Here is a 19,791-nt window from a genome sequence, read left to right on the forward strand (position 1 = left end):
ACAATTTCCATTGGTCCATTATGTTCCCATCAGAAAATGCTGAGAGGATATACTTCACCTTCTGACTGCTAAGCCTGAAACATTGTTTTTTGTGCTATTAAACCCATCTACTCTTTCATACTGCATAAACTTGGGAACCCTGTCAATTTTTATTCCAGGTATGGTGGCACACACCTATGATCCCAACTACTCCAGAGGTAGAGATAAGGAGAGTCATGTTTTGAGGGCAGACTGACAAATTAACAAGTTTCTATTATTCCAAACAACACGTTGAATATGGTAGTCACATCTGTAATCCCAGCTAGCAAGAGATTTAGTTAGATTGAAGTTCAGGGCCAGCCAGGCAATAGAAACTACAGATTCTGTCTAAAGTATAAATGAAGCAAAAAACAAGGGGGAGGAGCTACAGTTATGGCACCAATAATAGAACACCTGCCTAATGGTGTTCAATTGAATTACAAGTAGTAATCATCATCACAGGGTTTTTGTGAAGACCAAATTTTGCAATACAAGGAAAAAGTAAACATTTTCACATCTTGTAATAAATAGATGCTTGTGAACTCGTGCATCTCTCTTCATTCCAAATACAGTGTCCTATGAGAAAAATCATCACAATATTATTATGAAACATCACTATTAAAACAAACATAAGGGCTGCGAAGGTGGCTCAGTGGTAGAGTGCTTGCCTTGCATGCGTGAGGCCCTGGGTTCAATTCCTCAGCATCACAAACAGAAAAAGCCAGAAGTGGCACTGTGGTAGTGCCTTGAGCTGAAGAGCTGAGGGACAGTGCCCAGGCCCAGAGTTCAAGTCCCACGACTGACAAAAAAAGAAACCACCCTGCCCTCACAAAAAAACAAAAACAAAAACAAAAAAAAAAAACCAAAAACAAAAAAAACTTAAGTCTAAGAGAGTCCACAGGCTTTAGCAAATTGTCACAAGGGTCTTTGACTCCAAAACAAAACATATTCTAAAGCCTTATTTTGAAAACACCATATTAAATAACATTATATGTTCTGAAATGAATTGTTCATCCTCTTGTGAACTCATGTGGAAGCCCTAGCCCTCAAAGTGACTGCACTCCGAGATTCCGAGATAAGACTATTGAGGCAGTGGTTAGGTTAAGTGAAAGCATAAGAATGAAGCTCTGATTCAACAAGAATAAGTGCTGATGTAGGAATATGGGTCCCTGACAAAAATCTCTTTCACCATTAGCCACCTGCAATCAGGACACCCAGCTGCCTAATTGGGTAAATTGTGGAGTTCCTGTGGGGCAGGGGACTGCAGTGTCATTGTGTGAACCAGGAACTGTTGAGTGTCTCCAAGGGAGTGGATCACAGAGCACTTGTACAGGAAAACAATGTTGCTGATGGAAGTGGAATCTGATAGCTGTTGCAGCAATTGCCACCTATGTCTGGGACCAATGGCAACTCTATTAGAATATTTTATATTATTACCTAAGAGGTTAGCTACTTTTATGATATTTATTTATATAACAACTCATGGAATCTTAGGCTTAAAAATTGTTCTTGGTATGGAATACTGAAAAAAGAATATATATATATGTATATGTATATATATGTGTATATATATATATACATATATATATATATATATATATATATATATATATATATATATATATATATACTGGGTTCCTTGACAGTATTCAAATTGGCAACTAAAGGGAATTTTCAATAGGGAAAAATCACCCTGTATCAGTTAGCTTGGGGCTACCATAACAAAATAATGCTGACCGAGTTGCTTAAACATTAGACATTTATTCTCTCACCATTCTTGAGGTGGAGAGTTTGAAATTAGATTGCCAGCATGGTTGAGTACTGAAGAGGGCTCCTTCCTGGTTTGTAGATGGCTTCCTTCTTTCTGTATCTTCCCCTTGGTGGAGAGCAGAAGCAAGCTCTCTTGTTTCTCATCTTACAAAGACACTATGTTTTAAATGAACTTTACAACTTGGGGTGGGGAGGTGTTAGGGAGGTGGGGAGGGAAGGGATAGTAGGGGAAAAACAAAGGAGGAGGTAACAGTGCTTGATAGAAAATGTACTAATTACCTTACTCATGTAACTGTAACCCTTCTGTACAGTATTTGTACAATAAAAAAAACATATAAAAAAGGAATGCCCAAATAAAGGATTTGTGACTTGACCAAAGAGATGGAAAGTACGTAAAGCAAATAAAGCTATCCTTATGACTTCATCACACTGAAAAGAGAATGGAGTGTGAAAAGGTTTGTGCAGGCGCATTTCTTAATAATGTGGTGGTATTGTAGTTACAGATGGGGTAATTTTGGATGCTGTTTTGTCACCATGAAATGTCAATTTGGCAAATTTAGAAACTGCAGAATTATAAAGTGTTTTGTTTGAGGTCTAAGGACTTATAATTCAGGAGAAAGAGATAAAGGTACATCTGAATAAAAAATAGAGGACAGAATTAGATTATTAAGTGTCAAAAGGAAAAAGAGCTATGACACTGACAGAATTATTAAAATGTGTAAAGAGAAAGGAAATAGCCATAAAACAAGAATTTCACAGCCTCTTTGTATAAACTTTCCAGTCATTCTGGACATTGGTGGTCAATAGTGTGTAAGTGAATAAAGTTTCCAGGTAGCAGTTAGAATCAGGTTGAAGTCTTGCTGCCACCTGGCCTCCAACTCCATTTTGAACAGCTTTTTAAATCCTATCTTTTTCATGGTTTTCCTTCATGTTTTAGAGTTTGAAAGTTTTTATTGAAAGTTATATATAATGTATGATTAATAGAAAGTGAAGTAAATAGGTATTTTATTGTGATGGTTTGTATTAATCTGGGTAGAAATTGGACTAATCTTTAATGACAACTGTGCTTGTCTCGTTGCTGTACTGGGAACTGGTTGTGGTGAGGGTTACATTACCTTATGAATAAATCTTGACATTTAGTGGATCCATATCATAAGACCTTAAAATCTGCACAGGTTTCTTACTTTTATACAAACACAAAGGTGAAGATATGAAGCCTATTAGGGGCTGGAGTGGGACAAATCTATTTGTAGATGTGCAAGGATGGGGCTAGATTCTGCACTGGGTGTGTTTTACAGCAATTACTGTTTCTGTCTCTCCTAGAACCATGGGAATTTCTTTCTCTAAACTTTACCTAAAGAACCTAGTAAAGCCTATATGAACAAAACCTGTAAAAGCATGGGAGCACAGACTAAGACAATGACCTCCAGAATTTACTCTACAAAAATCCATAAATAAATTAAAAAATTACCACTTGAGTTTCTTGTAATTCATGATTCTAATGCCTTCTACTCTATATGATCATATCTTAACTGTGATTCTGGTATTGTTCCTTTCTTTTTAAATGTTAGGGTATCAATTTAACCTACCACTTTCATTCACTGCCGGATGTCAAAAAATTTGTGAATATAAATATTTTCAATTTTTTTGCTGTAAGTATGAATACACCTGTTTCCAAGCTCTTTTCAGCTGCAGTTGACATTCAAGTCTCCATTGTATTTTTAAACTTTTCTTTAAATAAAAATCTCTTACCTTTGCAGATGATATGATCCTGTGTTTAAAGAAACCCATGGACTCCCCTCCCAAGTTACTTGAGCTGATCTGAAACTATGGCAAAATAGCAGGACATAAAATTAACCCACTAAAAGCAATAGCTTTTCTGAGTGTCAACAATGAGAAGAATGAGACTGAAATCAGGAAAGCAATTCCTTTTTCTTACCCTCAAAAAACCCCAAAATACCTAGTAATTAACTTAAGCAAAGTTGTGAAGGACTTCTATAATGGAAACTTTAAAAACCTGAAAAAAGAAAATTATACCAGGTTTATGGAAGTGAAAAGCCTCCAATGTTACTGGATTGGAAGGATTAATATTGTGAAAATGGCAGTGCTGCCAAAGCAATCTACAAATTCAATGCAATACCCATCAATATCCCAACAACATTCATTAATGAAATAGAACAATTTATCCAAAATTATATATGGAATAATGGCACACCCCAAATAGCAAACACAAACCTTAGCAGGAAGAACAGTGCTGGAGGAATAACAATACCAAACTTAAAACTCTATTATAACACCATAGTATTAAAAACAGTTTGGTACTGGCACATGAACAGGCTTGAGGACCAGGGGAATAGAATTGAATACCCAGAAAGGAAACCACAGAACTATAGTCACCTAATCTTTGATAAGGCAACCAAAACAAACAGGATGGAAGAAAGACAGCCTATTCAAAAAAAATTGTACTGGCAGAATTGGTATAAGCATGTAGAAAATTGAAGTTGGATCCTTATGTCACCCTGCACCTGATTCAACTCAAAATAGATAAAAATCTTAATATAAAATCAGATACCCAGAACATTTTACATTAAGAAATAGGGGGAATAGGTGGCTCCTTGGCACAGGCTGAAACTTTCTCAATAAAGACCCAGACACAACAAATAAAAGAAAGGTTGGATAAATTTGATTGTATTAAACTGCTGAGCTTCTGCATGGCAAAATATACAGCTGCAAGATAAATAGAAAGCCCACATATTGGGAGAAAATCTTCACTAGTTATACAACAGACAAGGCCCTCATATCTAATATATTTAGAACACAAAATATTAAACCCTTCAAAACCAAATCATTAAAGAAACAACCACTCTATTAATAAGTATGCTAATGACTTAAAACAAGACTTCTCTGAAGAAGAAATAAGAATAGCCAGTAGGTACATGAAGAAATGTTCAACATCTCTGGCCATAAAAGAAGTGCAAATCAAAACTATATTGAGATTCCACCTCACTTCAGTTAGAATGGCCATTATTAAGAAAACAAATAACAGATGCTGGCAGGAATGTGACAAAAAGGGAACAATATTACACTGTTCGTGGGAATGTAAAATGGTTCAACCACTATGGAAAGCAGTACAGAGGTTCCACAAAAGACTAAACTAAGAAGCTGGGCATTGGTGGCTCATGCCTGTAATCCTGTAATCCTTGCTACTCAGGAAGCTGAGATCTAAGGATCTCGATTCAAGCCAGCCCTGGCATGAAAGTCTCTGAGGTTGTGTGTGTGTGTGTGTGTGTGTGTGTGTGTGTGTGTGTGTGTGTGTGTGTGTGTGTGTGTGTGTGTGTGTATGCTAGCCATATTTTATTTGTCCTTTATATTCAAACAGGATAACCAAAGATACAGACAATATTCAGCAAAATAAAATAGATGGAACCAACTCTAAGACTTCACTGTCCCAAGCTATATTTAACCTAGTTTATTATGCTTGCTTGGGGATGAGGAATAATAGATCATTCAGCAAAAACAACAAATGTCTACTGTGCACAACTGGGAATCTACAATAATGATGTACCTTAATTATTTCCATGCACAAGTCTAACATTATAGGCTTTAAAAAATAAACACAATTAAGACTTTTAGGAACATTTTATAATAAAGTATTTCCTAAACTTTCTTTGTAGATAGATCAAGCACCTCCACAATACAAATTCCTATATACAGTGAATACTTACTTAAATGAAATAGGTGGTGAAATAGGTGGCAGCTATAGGATGAGCTGATCTCATAGGTTCAGCTAGGTAGGCAACAAACCAGAGTGCCACATGCCCAAAGCGTAGTTGCAAATAAAGGTTTTGAACGAGTTAATTCTCATAGTTAAATACAGGAAATAGATTGATTTGCTAAAATAAATAAGATGTGATGCACTAGGAACCCAGGAACACTTGAGACTATGGTGGCAACGCTGCTACACAGAGGGCACACCGTGGTTGCTGTGGTGTAACTTGTTCTGCCACGAATTTGTTACCTTGAGGTAGATAACACCTGTGTTCCAAACTCAGCATTCATTTTCAGTTGTCGCTGCAATCATGTGTTTTCAGAAATGTATACAATATGAAAAACTTGAAAATACTAATGAATGAAAAATGTTTTTGGTAAAAAGTAGGCATTTTCATGCAATTATGTACAGTCTCACTGTGTAAATTTCTAGACAAGGATTTTGTTTCCTGTAAATCAGCTCCTTGTAGTAGGAGCGAATGCTGAGTGTCTGCACACTTGTTCCTCTTCATTGCATTAGCTTGCTCTATTTTGTGTGGGTAAACATCATGCCAGTTAAAATGAAAACTCTCACATGAAGAGGAAAACAAAAGACTAGGTTTTAAAAACCAAGAACAAATTAATTCCTTACTAAATGATACCTTCCGATTCAAGTTAAAAAATGACTTAAACACTAGTAATAAAAAAGACACAACATATTTCATGAAAAACACTAAGAGAAAAGTCTGCTGAATGTTTTAGTTCAGGTATTTTAGAATGTTTCTGTATGAAGATTTCAGAGCAGAAGGTGTTAAGGTAGCGTGGAATGACTTAAGTGTTGACCCCATGGGGATGGGAAACAGGAAGGCTTATAGACTCCAGCTGCTAAATTGGAATTCCTCACTGTGGCTGTCTCTGAGCCTGCCTTCTTCCTCTGGCTCAGTTTCTAGCACTTCACACTCTTCCTTCCTGCTAAAAAACTTATCCAAGTAAGTGGTGGACATGTTTTCCTTCTCCACTTGCTCGTCCTTCCTGACCTCACAGCAGAATTAACTAATAAGGAAGCACTCCTCCCCACTGTCCACAAACTGGCTGTCCCAGAACAACTGGTACCAGGCTCCCAGCTGTGCCAGGTTCGCCATCCCCTTCTCCTGCTTCTCCAGGCTCACTGATTTTGCTATCAGACTTTTCAAATCTAGCTGGGACACTAAGCTATTCAAGTCATGTAACTTATCAACAATATGAGTGGGCTCATGCTATGAGCTGAGCTGAATAGTTCCTGAAATGAAGGAATTCAAATCAAATCTCTGCTTCTGCTCCCTCTCCTCAGCACCCTGCTGGGAGGCTTCCTCTAACGCTATTAGGGCCTTCATCAATCCGTTCTGCTCTCTCCTATCCAATTTGTCTTTGCTTTGTTCTTTCCAGTTGGAAAAGTCAATAATAAGCTTGGGCTTGTAATAATGATTAACCTCACTCTCTCTCCACACTAAGTTGTCAAGGTACGATGGTGACCTTGTTTTGTAGTTACGGGTATGACTACACTCCAGGTCACAGTACCTGTTCTCATGGTAGTCTGGGTAGAGCAGGGCTCTGTGGAGTAATTGGTGCCGAAAGCATCCTCCTCCAGATACTTCTCTTGATCTCCATCCCAGTATTTCCGAGGGTACACTTGCACCCCTTCTTCATCAGTGATGTCAGACAGAGCTCTCTGGTCAAGCTGAACTTCTTCAATATCAAAATTGTTATGTATATGCCAACCATGCTCAGAAAACTGGCAATCATGGTACCTTTCCCAATTTTAAATGTGATTGTGAGTGTCATCCACAAGAAAAATGTCTCCACTTCATCTTTGATGTGAAAAGGATGGCTTGATATGGGCTCATCCATGGGAAAGGAAGAAATATTCATGTAGGGATGAGAGAGCGCTTCCTCTGCAGTCAAGTGATCCATGGGGTTAAAGATCTGTGTCTGCTCCAAGAAACTCAGTGCTTCTTGGCTAATTCCTGGAAGCAGCTGGGTTATGGGTTTGCGTGGCTCAGTCATGTCTTTTCTAATGTAAACGGGAATTACACTGAGAAGCTCCTGACGATTTTCCTCATGGACAACAGGAATAGATTCTAAAATCAGTTGGGTCTATTCAGGTTCATGTGCACCTGAAAAGAAGGTTTTACCACTCAGCATTTCAGCAAAGATGCAATGCAGCCTGAAGCCCACATGTCAATGGCTTTAGTATAATTGTTAGGAGAAAGTAAAAGACATGGAGATCTGTACCATTTAGGAACCGATCCTTCAGAAAGATGACTCTTATGGGAATAATGAGGATCCATGATCAGTGCAGGACCAAACTCATCTATATTCATCACCAAGTCTTCGGTATTAGTGAAAAGATTAGCTGGTTTGAGATCTCTGTGCAGTATGTTTGCAGAATGATTGTACTTGAGCCCATAGCAGCTGGTACATGAATAGCCTGGCATGCTTCTCCAGGAGTTCAAGCCCCACCACCGACCAAAACAAAAAGAAAAAACTAAACATAGAACTCCCCTATGATCCAGCAATCCCACTTCTGGGCATTTACCCAAACAATCACAAGGTCACACTAAAGTTACCAGCACAACTATGTCCATTGCAGCATTATTTACTATAGGTAAGATATGAAACCAACCCAGATACCCAGATGCCCCTCAGTAGATGAATGGATCAAGAAAATGTGGTGTATATACACAATGGAATTCTAGGCTCATCAGAAAGAATGACATTGTCCCATTTGTAAAGAAATGGAAAGACTTGGAAAAAAATTAAATGAAGTAAGTCAGACCAAAGAAACACAGGATACCTGGTTTACCTCATTTGTAATAATTAGTATCTATCTAGGATAGTTCTAGCAGAGGATCACAATAGTCCAATAGCAATGTGCATATGACCATATAAAATGATGCTTACCAAAATGAACTACAAGATATAGAAATAAGAGGTTTTGTGGTTTTCTTAGTATACTTCATTCAGTTATTTCTTTTATCTTTCAGTTCCCTCCTTTGTTTTACTCCCTGTTGTCACTGTTTTTTTTTTTTTATTTCAGTACAATGTGTTGTGTGTAAGTTTATCTGATTTGGGGATGGGAAGGGAAATCACAGAAATGGTGAGACAAAGCACAAAGAGTGAATAAATACAACAGTGATACTAATAAGACATTGTATTGGAAATGAATTTTACAACTTGTGAGGAGGGTTGTCAGGGGAAAATGAGGGAAGGTGTAACACTGTTAGAAAAGAAATGTACTTGTTATCTTATTGTAAGCTCTCTTCATCACCTTTACAGTAACTTTTTTTCTTTAGATGTGGTCAAATGTGTGTGTGTGTGTGTGTGTGTGTGTGTGTGTGTGTGTGTGTGTGTGTGTGTGTGTGTGTGTGTAATTGACCTGGCCATTTCAACAATTTTAAGTGGTATTAAGTATACACAACCATGGAACCATCCCTACCATTCATCTCTAGAATAATTTTTATTTATGTAACTGTAACTTGGAAGTAAACTGTTATTAAGTAAAACAGTGTTCCCCATTCATTTTCACCATCAGCCCTGGCAACCTTCATTCTATTTTATGTCTTTGTGGACTTCACTATTCTAATTGTCTCAGATTAATTGAAATATAAAATGATTCCCTTTAGGACTTATATTAGTTGGTACATTATCTTCAAATTAATCAGTGTTATTGTATGTATTAATTTCCTTTTCCAATTAAGGTTAAACTGTATTCCATTGTATAAAAGAATAATATTTTGTTTATTCATCTGTCAACAGACACTGGGGTTGCTTACATATTTTGGCTATTGTAAATAATACTACCAATTTGAAGAGTATTAATGTTGTTATGGCCCTGCTTTCAAATATTTGAGTACATACCTGGAAGTAGAATTTCTGGATTATATGATAATAGTATTTTAATTTATTGAGGAACTGTTATAATGTTCTCAATAGTGGTTTTGACAACTTGCCAATGTTGAATATTAAAATTCATGAACAGGAATGTGTTTTTATTTATTTCTGTCTTTAATTTCTCACAATATTTACAGCTTTACCTCCTTGCTTCCTTCGTACATATTTTTATTTGATGCTTTTATAAATAGAATTGTTCTCTAAATTTTTGTCTTACTCATTACTAACAAATACAAATGAAAGAAGTTTTTCATGTTGATGCTGTATCTGCTACTTTGCAGATTTTAATCATTTAAAAAGTAAAATTTTGGTAGAATACTTACAATTTTCTACATATAAGATAACATGTGTGGAAAAAATATTTTCTACATTATGATTTTTTATTCTTTTTCTGGCACCGATTTCCTAGAATTTCCACTAATATACTGAGTAGAAATTGTAAGGGCAGGCATCACTGTCTTGTTGATGGTATAATAAGAGCTTTCAGTCTTTTACCAGTAGTAAGCCACTGGGTTTATTTTTCACATATGTATTTTAATGTGTTGTGGCAGTTTGCTTTTTACTCTGTTTTTAGTTGATGGATATTAGTATTATGAATGAGTTTTAATTTCTCTTCTGTCTCTTTTTTGGTACTGGAAATTGAATTCAGGTTCTTGAACATGCTATGCAAGCCTTCTACCAACTGAATGTTAATCTTCTTAAATGCTTTTCCTGCATTTATTAAGTTGTCAATTCTTTACCCTCCTTCTGTTAATTTGATGTACTCTATCAATGTTTATGTATTCAACCATCCTTGAATTCCAGATATAAATCCTACTTGGTCATGACATATAATTATTTAAATATATTACTAATAAAATATGTTGAGGATTTTCACATAATCATACATTCAATGTTGCTCTAGAATTCCCATTCTTTGCTATTTTTTGGACTTAATTTAGTATCAATGTAGAATGAGTTAAAAGTATTAAAAATATTCCTTCATTTTATTTTTTGTTTTGACAGAGTTGAGATTATTAGTCTTTTAAAATTTTTGTAGAATTTAACAGTAAAACTTCCAAGTCCAGCAATTTATTTTAGCAAAAAATTTTATTTGATTCAAATTCCTGCCAATTTATGGGAAGACTAGATTTTTATGTCTGTTATTCTGAGTTAGTCAGTTTGATGTTTCTAGCAAGTTTTCCATGTGAACTATGTCATCAATTTACTTGGTTTATAATTTTTCATAGTGTTCATAATTTTAAAATATTTTGTTAAAAACCAACGTGTATAACTGTACTGGATCCATTTTCATTTCTGGTATTATAATTTGTGTCTTTTCTAGCTTTAAGGTGGGCACATTTCATTCCAGGCTCTCCTTACTTTCCTGGTCTCAGCAGAAAAATCTGTAATTATTCTGTAATTATATCTGTAATTGGTTTTCTTTTATATGTAATTAATCTTTTCTCCCTGAAATTTGAGGGTCCTTTCCTTAATTTCTATTGATCCTGTGCAGACTACAGTGTAGCAGTGTGATGTTCTGTTCACTTCTGGCCTGTTTGGGGTTCTAAAGGCTTTTTGTATCTAAAGAGGCCTATCATTTTGTGTGTTCAGGAAGTTCTCTGCTAGAGTTATGTTACCTATATTTCCTTTACCTTTAGCTTTCTTTTCTTGACCTTAAATTAGGTCTTCTGCTTTAGATTGCTCTTGTAAGGACATATCTTATTTCTTAGATTTGCTTTGAATAATTTTCTCTTCTTTCTCTATGGAATCTAGACTATCTTCAATTCTAGAGATTCTCCCTTCTGCATCACCTAATCTGCTGTTGATACTTTCTACATCTTTTTTTTTTTAATTTATCTTCTTTCAAATTGGTCTTTTTTGATGGCTTCAATTTATTGAAGCTTTCTTTAGATGTGTATGAAGTTTATGATTAGTGCATATTTACTGTCTTTTACTATGTACCTACATGCTGATAATTATTTTGTAATTCTATTTTGTTTAGTCTATTACAATATATTACACACACTGCCTTTTCTACTGTAAACTTAAAATTCGAGCACTATTTTAAAGTGTGCATAGCTTCTGTTATCTTCTGATTATAAGATAGAACATTTTTCATTATTTCACTTTCAATGTTAGCTCTGAATCTAATAAGATTCTTACAGAAAACATAGTCATATCATGGCTTTTAAATCTTATCTACAAATTTTGTTGTAGACTTTAATTAGTGTACATTTAAACATTGATAGAAAGACCAGGTTTACTATTTTCAATTGGCTATTTGTGCCTATATTTTATTGTTCTTAAATCCTACATCATTGTCTTCATGTTTAATTAAATTCTGCAATGAAATCTTTAAATTTTTTTTCACATTTCCATATAGTGTATTCTATAATTATTTTCTGTGTAATTACCTTATGAATTGCATACATTTTAAAGTATTTAAACTTCAAATGTATGCCAAGATGCCTTCATTAACTAAAAGACTGCTACTATATTGTGTCTCCTCACTCTTTTATGTTACCATTGTCACAAAATAATATTATTTATATATTTTGTATCCAAATTATGAATGAATAATTCTGGGGTTTATATTAGTCTCTTAAATCATGTTAAATACAAAAGTCTAGTTATTAGTTAAAGCATAATAATACTTCTGGGAGCTGGCAGCTCATGCCTGAAATTCATGCTTGCCAGGCAGAAAAGTTCTGTAGACATCTCTAATTTAACCTCAAAAAGCTCAAAGTGAATCTGTTTCTAGAGGGGTAGAGCACTTGCCTTGAGCAATAATAGTTTGGAATAGTGCCCAGGCCTTGAGGTCAAACCCCAGAAACAACAAAAATATTACTGATAACTTTTATGATTTTTAATTTTTTCATATAGCTTTTAGTTACTGAAAATTTTAGATTGAAGGACTCTTTAAAATGTCTTGGAAGACCTGCCTTGAATAACAAGTCATGTGTTTGTCTGGTAATGTAATTTCTTCCTAATTTTTTGCCAATATAAAAGTCTGTCTTCCAAAATGAAAACCACAAACTTAATAGGTTGACTAGGCTGGCCTAGAACATGAAATCAACCTTACATGCTCCTCCTGAGTAATGAGTATGCTATCGCATCTGGCCACTTATATTATTTAGTTCTAAGATTATCATTTAGTTATTTTTCTAGAATATAAATCCCTTTGCCAAGAGTAAATTTTTGTTTCATATGTGTTCTTTATTGCTATTTAGTGCATTTTTGATTGTTGTCAAATACTTGTCAGAGAATTCTAACATCTTTGTCATCTTCGTGTTGAATTCTTTTTATTATCGTCTTCCATATGAGATATTCCTGACTTTTAACATTGTGATCATCAATTGAATCCCGAATACTCTTCATATTAAGTTACGTTATGCCACATCTTATTTTGTTAGGTTCTCGAACTTGAACAAAGACAAAACCAATTTAAAACTCATTGTTAGGACAGATTTTTAGTTCCTTAACTTTTACTTCCTTGTCATCAGAGGGAGAGATAGGATGTCCTTGTTACTGCCCATCTAAAATTGATATTCTGTCAAGACACTAGGCTTTATTGCTTGTATCTACTAGCCAGTCTCAGGAATACATTGCTACTGTTCTTCAAATGGGATGGTTCACTTCAAAGAGAGCCAAAAATGGTTATTATTAATTCTGATCCATGATACAATCATAATTCTTTTTTCTCTTTGACACTCTTCCAGTAATTAGAGGAAGACTGACATTTTTCTCTACCTATTGCTATTTTAGGTTTCATACAAATCAAATCTGGGATATATAAAGTACAAAAAATATCCAAAGAACTAACCATACTGTATTTGGTTTTTGTCATCCCTAGCTAGAGTACCTTTATTCCTCTGCTTGTAAACTATTTCATTTATTTGTTTTATGTATAATATCAGAGTTATATATGGGCAGACGGAAAGGGTAATGATTAACACATTCTAATCTCATGTTCTTTGAATCATGTTTTTAATCTATTGACTTTATCATACATTTCTTTTTCTTACTAATCTGGGCAATTGATTGCATGAATTTGAAATGTTCAAGATGTGACTATTTACCCTATTGTCTTGGATACTATTGATAAACAAATTTCATTTAAAGTAAGTTAGTCAAATGTTAGTGACTCACATGTGGAGGTTAAGATCTGAGGATTTTGTTTCAAAGCCAGATTGGGCAGAAAATCCATCAGATTCCCTATCCAATTTACTAGCAACGATGTCAGCTGGGAGCATGACTTAAGTATTAGAACATCAAATGTTAGTAAAATAGCCAAGTGAGAGTAGGAGGGTAGATATGATGATGATGATCATAATAATAAAGAATCCGAAGAACACTGCTCAAAATTTGTGTTGGATTGTCCGGTGTCCAGAAAGGTGAACCCATACCTTCTCTCATACCTCGAGCTGTGGTTCTCTTCATCTGCATTCTTTATGACATCTTTATAATAAGCTGGGAAGTATGAAAAATGTCTCCCTGTGTTTCCACTAAGTTTCTGAAGTATACTGATCAATCCTGAGAAGGTTATCATAGGAACCCCTAATTTGTAGCTCGTTTGATAGAAATGAAAATAAAACTACTTGCCACTTATGGATGATTTCTATGGAACTGAGTTCTTAACCTTTTCTAATTTTGGATAAAATAATATTTGGGTGTAATCTACTGCTCTGGAATAGTTTCCTTAATGTGTGGGAACAATGACACATACACCTATTGTCAGAAGTCTTTTGTGTTGATTATGATGTGAGAACAAAGATTAAAAAAATAGACATTATGTTTTCAGGAGACACCAATACCTAAAGATATGGAGGCAGCTTTGTTGTTGGTAGTGTACACATTCCTTTCAGTAAACTGTCAAAATATTTTACTATTAGATTTATCATTCTAACTAATCCTCTATAGTTTTCATGAAGTTTTACAAAACATGGTCTATTACTTTTTTGAGACTTACTGAATTTGTTGGCTTTTTGATTTGGGGTCTTTGTCATAGAAGGTCATTTTCATAGTGAATTTTTTAGTTCCTACACTTCTATCACCTTAATGAATTCCGCATTTAGCTGCAAATTTCCCATGGGACAAAATTTCCAAACACATTCAAATTAAAACTAATTAAAGGCAATAGTAACTGAAATATACTATTTGGGAAAACTAAGTTACAAAAACTAAAATTAGTGACAGTTGTAATAGGAGTTTCTGATAACTAATAATTGAATAATAAAGATTAGAGAAAATGCAGTGATCTCTACATGTGAAAAAATTACTGAATAATCCATGAAATAGTAAACATCATTGTTTTAACATGTCTCTTTCAAAAAGAAAAGAAAATCCTTTATTCATTATATTTTAATACTGTTCACAAAGTTAATTGTTAGATCATTCTGTGAACATGGGAAGACAGTTTATCAGGGTTTTGTTTTTAGCATAGCATAATATATTTAAACAATGTTCCTTTGATGCTGACCTTATAAGAAAATGTAAAATATAAGATAAATATACATTAATATCACACACAAAAAAAAAGGGGAGCCAGGTGCTGGTGGTTCATACCTGCAATCCTAGCTACTCAGGTGGCTGAGATCTGAGGATCACAGTTCAATGCCAGCTCTGGCAGGAAAGTCGGTGAGACTCTTATCTCCAATAAACCACTAGAAAACTGGAAGTGGTGTTGTGGCACAAGTGGTAGAGCACTCGCCTTGAGCTGAAGAGTGCAGGAACAGTGCCTAGGCCCTGAGTTCAAGCCCCATGATCTACAAAAAAAAGAAAGAGAAAAAGGGGAATATTCAATAATGTTTCAGCACCATTGCCCCCTGTGCTTAAAATAGTAAAAAATTCATTAGACTTAAGAAAGTTAAAGAAAAAAATATATATTTTCAAATATTTTATAGAAAGTTTCAAGAGCATGCAATATTAATGTATGTGGATTTGGAGACTTTATAATTTCCATAATCACCTATGTGTAGAAACAAAATTATTAGAGACTACCATTTTTCCCTCGGATGAGTTAAAATTCCAAAATAATTTATATCAAGTAATAAAAGTGTTTCTTTGGATTATTCTAGTTCCATTATTTAAACATATTCAAATATGTATCCATAGTTATTGTTGTTAACTAAATGAGGCATAGTTTTTTATTAATATTTTCTCTAAATGTAGAAATTTTGAAGCAATATAGACACAATAATAGTTTAGAAAGTCATGATTCTCTTCAAAGAAATTATAACATTTTAATATATTTGCAAAATTGTGTTAACAATTTAGGACATTTTCCAATTGTTACTTAAAATTTCATGCATATGTATCATATTTCTTTTCTTGAGAAATAACTGTATTATTGACTTATTTTCCTCTTATTTGGCAGTGTTTTAAAATATGAAATTTATTAGCTTCAGAAGAAATTCATCACATTTACTCTATATTAAAATATTAAGTCTATACTGATAAATACAGTCTCTTCCATAGAAGCACAAAGTAAGCATCCAATACAATTGTAGAAATGTTGAAACAGCAGGCTCTGTAAAATACAGATGTGATGGTAATTTAAATTTGAATGTCGCATCTAAAAATGTTACCTCTTATATAGAAATAATAATAGCTAATTAACATGATTGCCAGGCAAAATTCTGAGGGCTTTTTGATTATATTTCATTAATCCTCTCAAAAACATATGGTGCAGAAATAATTATTTTCCAGGTAGGAAATTTAAAAATTAAGCTACAGATTGGGTAATTTTAAGCATTCTTTGAGCTTGACAGTGGCAACAATAAGCTTAAAATCTTTGACTAATAATTGTAAGGTCCAGATTTCAAACCCAGTACTCATCCTAAAACAAATTTGTCTTTCTGATACCAAATGGTGTGATTTTAATCTCTGTTTGCTCTTCAATGGCACAATAGTAAGTAGGTTACTGTTTTAAATTATACAATTGGACTGATTATAAAGTATTCAGTACATAAACAATAGCAGAATAAATTGTTCACCCAAGTACCAAATCTACTCAATACAATGTCACAGCTCTCTAGCCAAAGAACCTTATTTCATAGTTCCCTATTAACTAATAACTGTAATTTAGTGTCTTACTAAAATAATAACTTAGAGTGTATAGGGAAAAAGTTTTCCTATCATCCTGGGGTTATCTTCTGCCAAAAAAAGGACACCACTCAATAATATCATTTGCTTTTCTGAATTACCCATGTGCAACTTTGTCACATTCATTTCATTCTTATTTGAGATTCCATGTGCAGAAACTTGATATCTGTTTCCCTGTAGCCACAAAATTTTTCCACGTGTTCCAATAAACAATTTGAGGCTGGAATAAATTATTACGGGGAGCAAAACTACAGTTGAAACAATGACAACTGTAAAAATATGTGATATAAAATTAACTCTATGATGATCTAAAGATTTTGAAATTATATTACTCACTTTTACTTTCAAAGTTTTGCATGGATATTATATTTAAATATATATTTTCCAACCATGGCTTGTACTGATGCCAAACTATGGCTTCTGATTGTTAACTATGACTATGGAATTGATAAGTCAGTTGAAAAGAAGATGAGAAATATTTCAAATTTAAAGCATTAGCAAAACTTGTACAGTAAAGTAAATGTATTATGTTAACAGTCAACTAAGAACATTTTTTGTTTTACTCATTGAAACTTTTCTTCTATACCTACATAAGTTCCACACTAAATTCCATTACATAAAATAAATAACTTTGTGACTTACAATTAATTTGAAGCTATGCATTTGAGGTGAAAATAAAGCATCAATAAATTTTGTGCTTACACTTGATTCATATTTCCAAGATATCAAAAAATAACTCTGAAATAATACTGCAATAGAAAGCACTTCTGATTCCAAGCATTTTCGATAAAAGATACTTAATATTAATTACATCATAAACACAACAGTAACTTAATTCTTAATTATATGCAAATAAATCTACATACTATACTAATTTGATTTCTACTGTTAAAACAAAAGGAAAAAAAAGAAAGCAGCTACAAAAAAGTCCTATCATTTTGTTTCATTCTTGAATCCTTTTCATTTTTACTTGTATATACAATTTCATCCTGATGTAATTTATTCCACCTTAAGACAATTTAGTTATATTTGAAGATTTTTTTCTTTTTTAATATATATTTATTGTAAAGATATTGTACAGAGGTGTTAAAATGATGCTTTTTTTATTGTGAGAATACCGTACAGAGGGGATACAATGACTTGGGCAAGGTAATGAGTATATTTCTTATCAAGCATTGTTGCCTCCTCTTTTGTTTCTCCTTTCCATCTGTTCCCATCTCTCCCCCCACCCCTGCCCCGTGCCAAAGTTGTAAAGTTCGTTTTTCGACATAACAACTTGTACATCTCATTTTTGCAATGGGTCCACCTTTCCCTCCACAAATTATACCTACATCAAATACAGTGAAAACAGGGGCTATACCGTGGGGGAGGGACATACAAAGTAACAAAGAAATATTCTTTTATACATTTCTGAAAGAACATGTAAATAAATTTAAAAATTATCATTCAAAAATCATTTGTGATTTTTCTCAATTGTTATATAATAATTCGTTCTGTATTTTTTTACAATTTTATAGTATGCCATTGATAAAATAATAAAGTAGGATTTGAAACATATGAGAAGTATGCTTTCTTTAATAGAGAGGGAGAAAGGTAATCAAAAAAGCAAAAGTATAAAAAAGTTAATGGTATATGATACCACAGTCAGGTGTCTGTAGTAGGATGAATCAATTTTTGGAAAAAATACCATGGAAATTGATGATTGGGAAATGTGTTCCTTTAAAACCACCCATTGTCTTATCTTCATACATTTTTATGGTTATATACATGAAGAACATGATCTATTCTGTTGCTCAGTTCTTCTGCTGAATTTTAAATTTGACCTATTGTACTATTAATTCCCACTATTGTTTTTTGTTCATCTATCTGTGAGAATTTACGTTTTTTTTTTACTTTCATTTACTTTTTCCCATTAGATTAGTTTAAATAGCAAGTTTTTTCCCATGTATAAGTTACTTTGGACCTTAAATGAGCTTGTGACTTTTCTGTGTTTACCAACGTTAACAACAGATGTTTCTTATTGTGTAGTGAGTTTAGGAGTCTATAAGAAGAAAATTTGTTTCTATTGTCTGATTGACTTGAAATTAGCAAGCGTCTTTCAGTTTCCAGAGACTCCTGCTTCCTTTTGTTGTTTAGAAAATAGAGGTAATTACTTACCAAATATTGAAAAGCCTTATTTGATAGGGACCCAGTAAAGTTTATGGTATTTCTTTCCCCATCTGCCAAAGCAGTAGACATCTTTCCAAGCATTTGATTACTGACACTTGTAAAAAATATTAATACCATATTTTCAACCTAATTTCAAAACATACTTTTTAAGTAATGCTATCAGCCTGTCATTATTAGTAATGTTAATAAAGGTGATATTATAGTAACTAATCCTTTTGCATAATATTACATAGCCATGAAATTAATTTTATTGGAAAAATATGTTTACATGGCCTTAGAGTGATACAAATCTGTGTTACATTCAAAGGACAACTTACTTATAAGATGAAAATTTAAAATTAAATACAGTGGCTAGTGAGAAAGTGTTACAAAATTCCATCTTCCTTTTCAGTCTCAGATAAGTGGAGAGTCATAATGATAATGTTACTTCATGTGTTTCTTACTCAAGAAGAAAGCTTGACATTATACTTTCTAAACATCCATCTAACTTTTCAGAAATATCCATTTGTCACAAGTTATGCTATTCTCAAAAATAAATTATAGTGTAAATGATAAAAATACAGTTGAAATGTTGCCTTAAAATTTATTGTAGGAATATAATGCATATTTTATGAAAACTCAGTGCAGAGCTGACACATTTACTAATACTTTAACTCAAAAATATTTAAAATCATTATAATTTTTTCAAAATTTCATGCACTATTTTATTATCTATTATGACTAAAGATTGAATGATACTTTTATCACCCAAGACTATACTAAATGTTGCTTGTTGAGATTTTCATTTAATAAGTTTAATTTTAACATATATATTGAAGCCTGACCTCTCTACAACATCTTGAATATAGACGTTGTTTCCCAACAACTGAAAAACTTAATGCAAGATATATATATATATATATATGTGTGTGTGTGTGTGTGTGTGTGTGTGTGTGTGTGTGTGTGTGTGTATACATATATAAATATATATTATATGTGTTATATATATATATATATATATATATATATATATATATATACATATATTGGTCAGTCTTGGGGCTTGAACTCTTGGCCTGGGAGCTTTCTCTG

General features: G+C 33.4%; 1 pseudogene; it reads right to left on the minus strand.

Moving 5' to 3' along the window:
• Window positions 1–6,293: 6,293 nt before the first annotated feature.
• On the minus strand, window positions 6,294–8,067 carry LOC138839798 (mitogen-activated protein kinase 6 pseudogene; annotated as a pseudogene).
• Between the last annotated feature and the right edge of the window lie 11,724 nt (window positions 8,068–19,791).

The sequence above is a fragment of the Dipodomys merriami genome, unplaced genomic scaffold (assembly GCF_024711535.1).
Source record: "Dipodomys merriami isolate MVZ:Mamm:240054 unplaced genomic scaffold, mDipMer1.0.p SCAF_3, whole genome shotgun sequence".
Lineage (NCBI taxonomy): Eukaryota > Metazoa > Chordata > Mammalia > Rodentia > Heteromyidae > Dipodomys > Dipodomys merriami.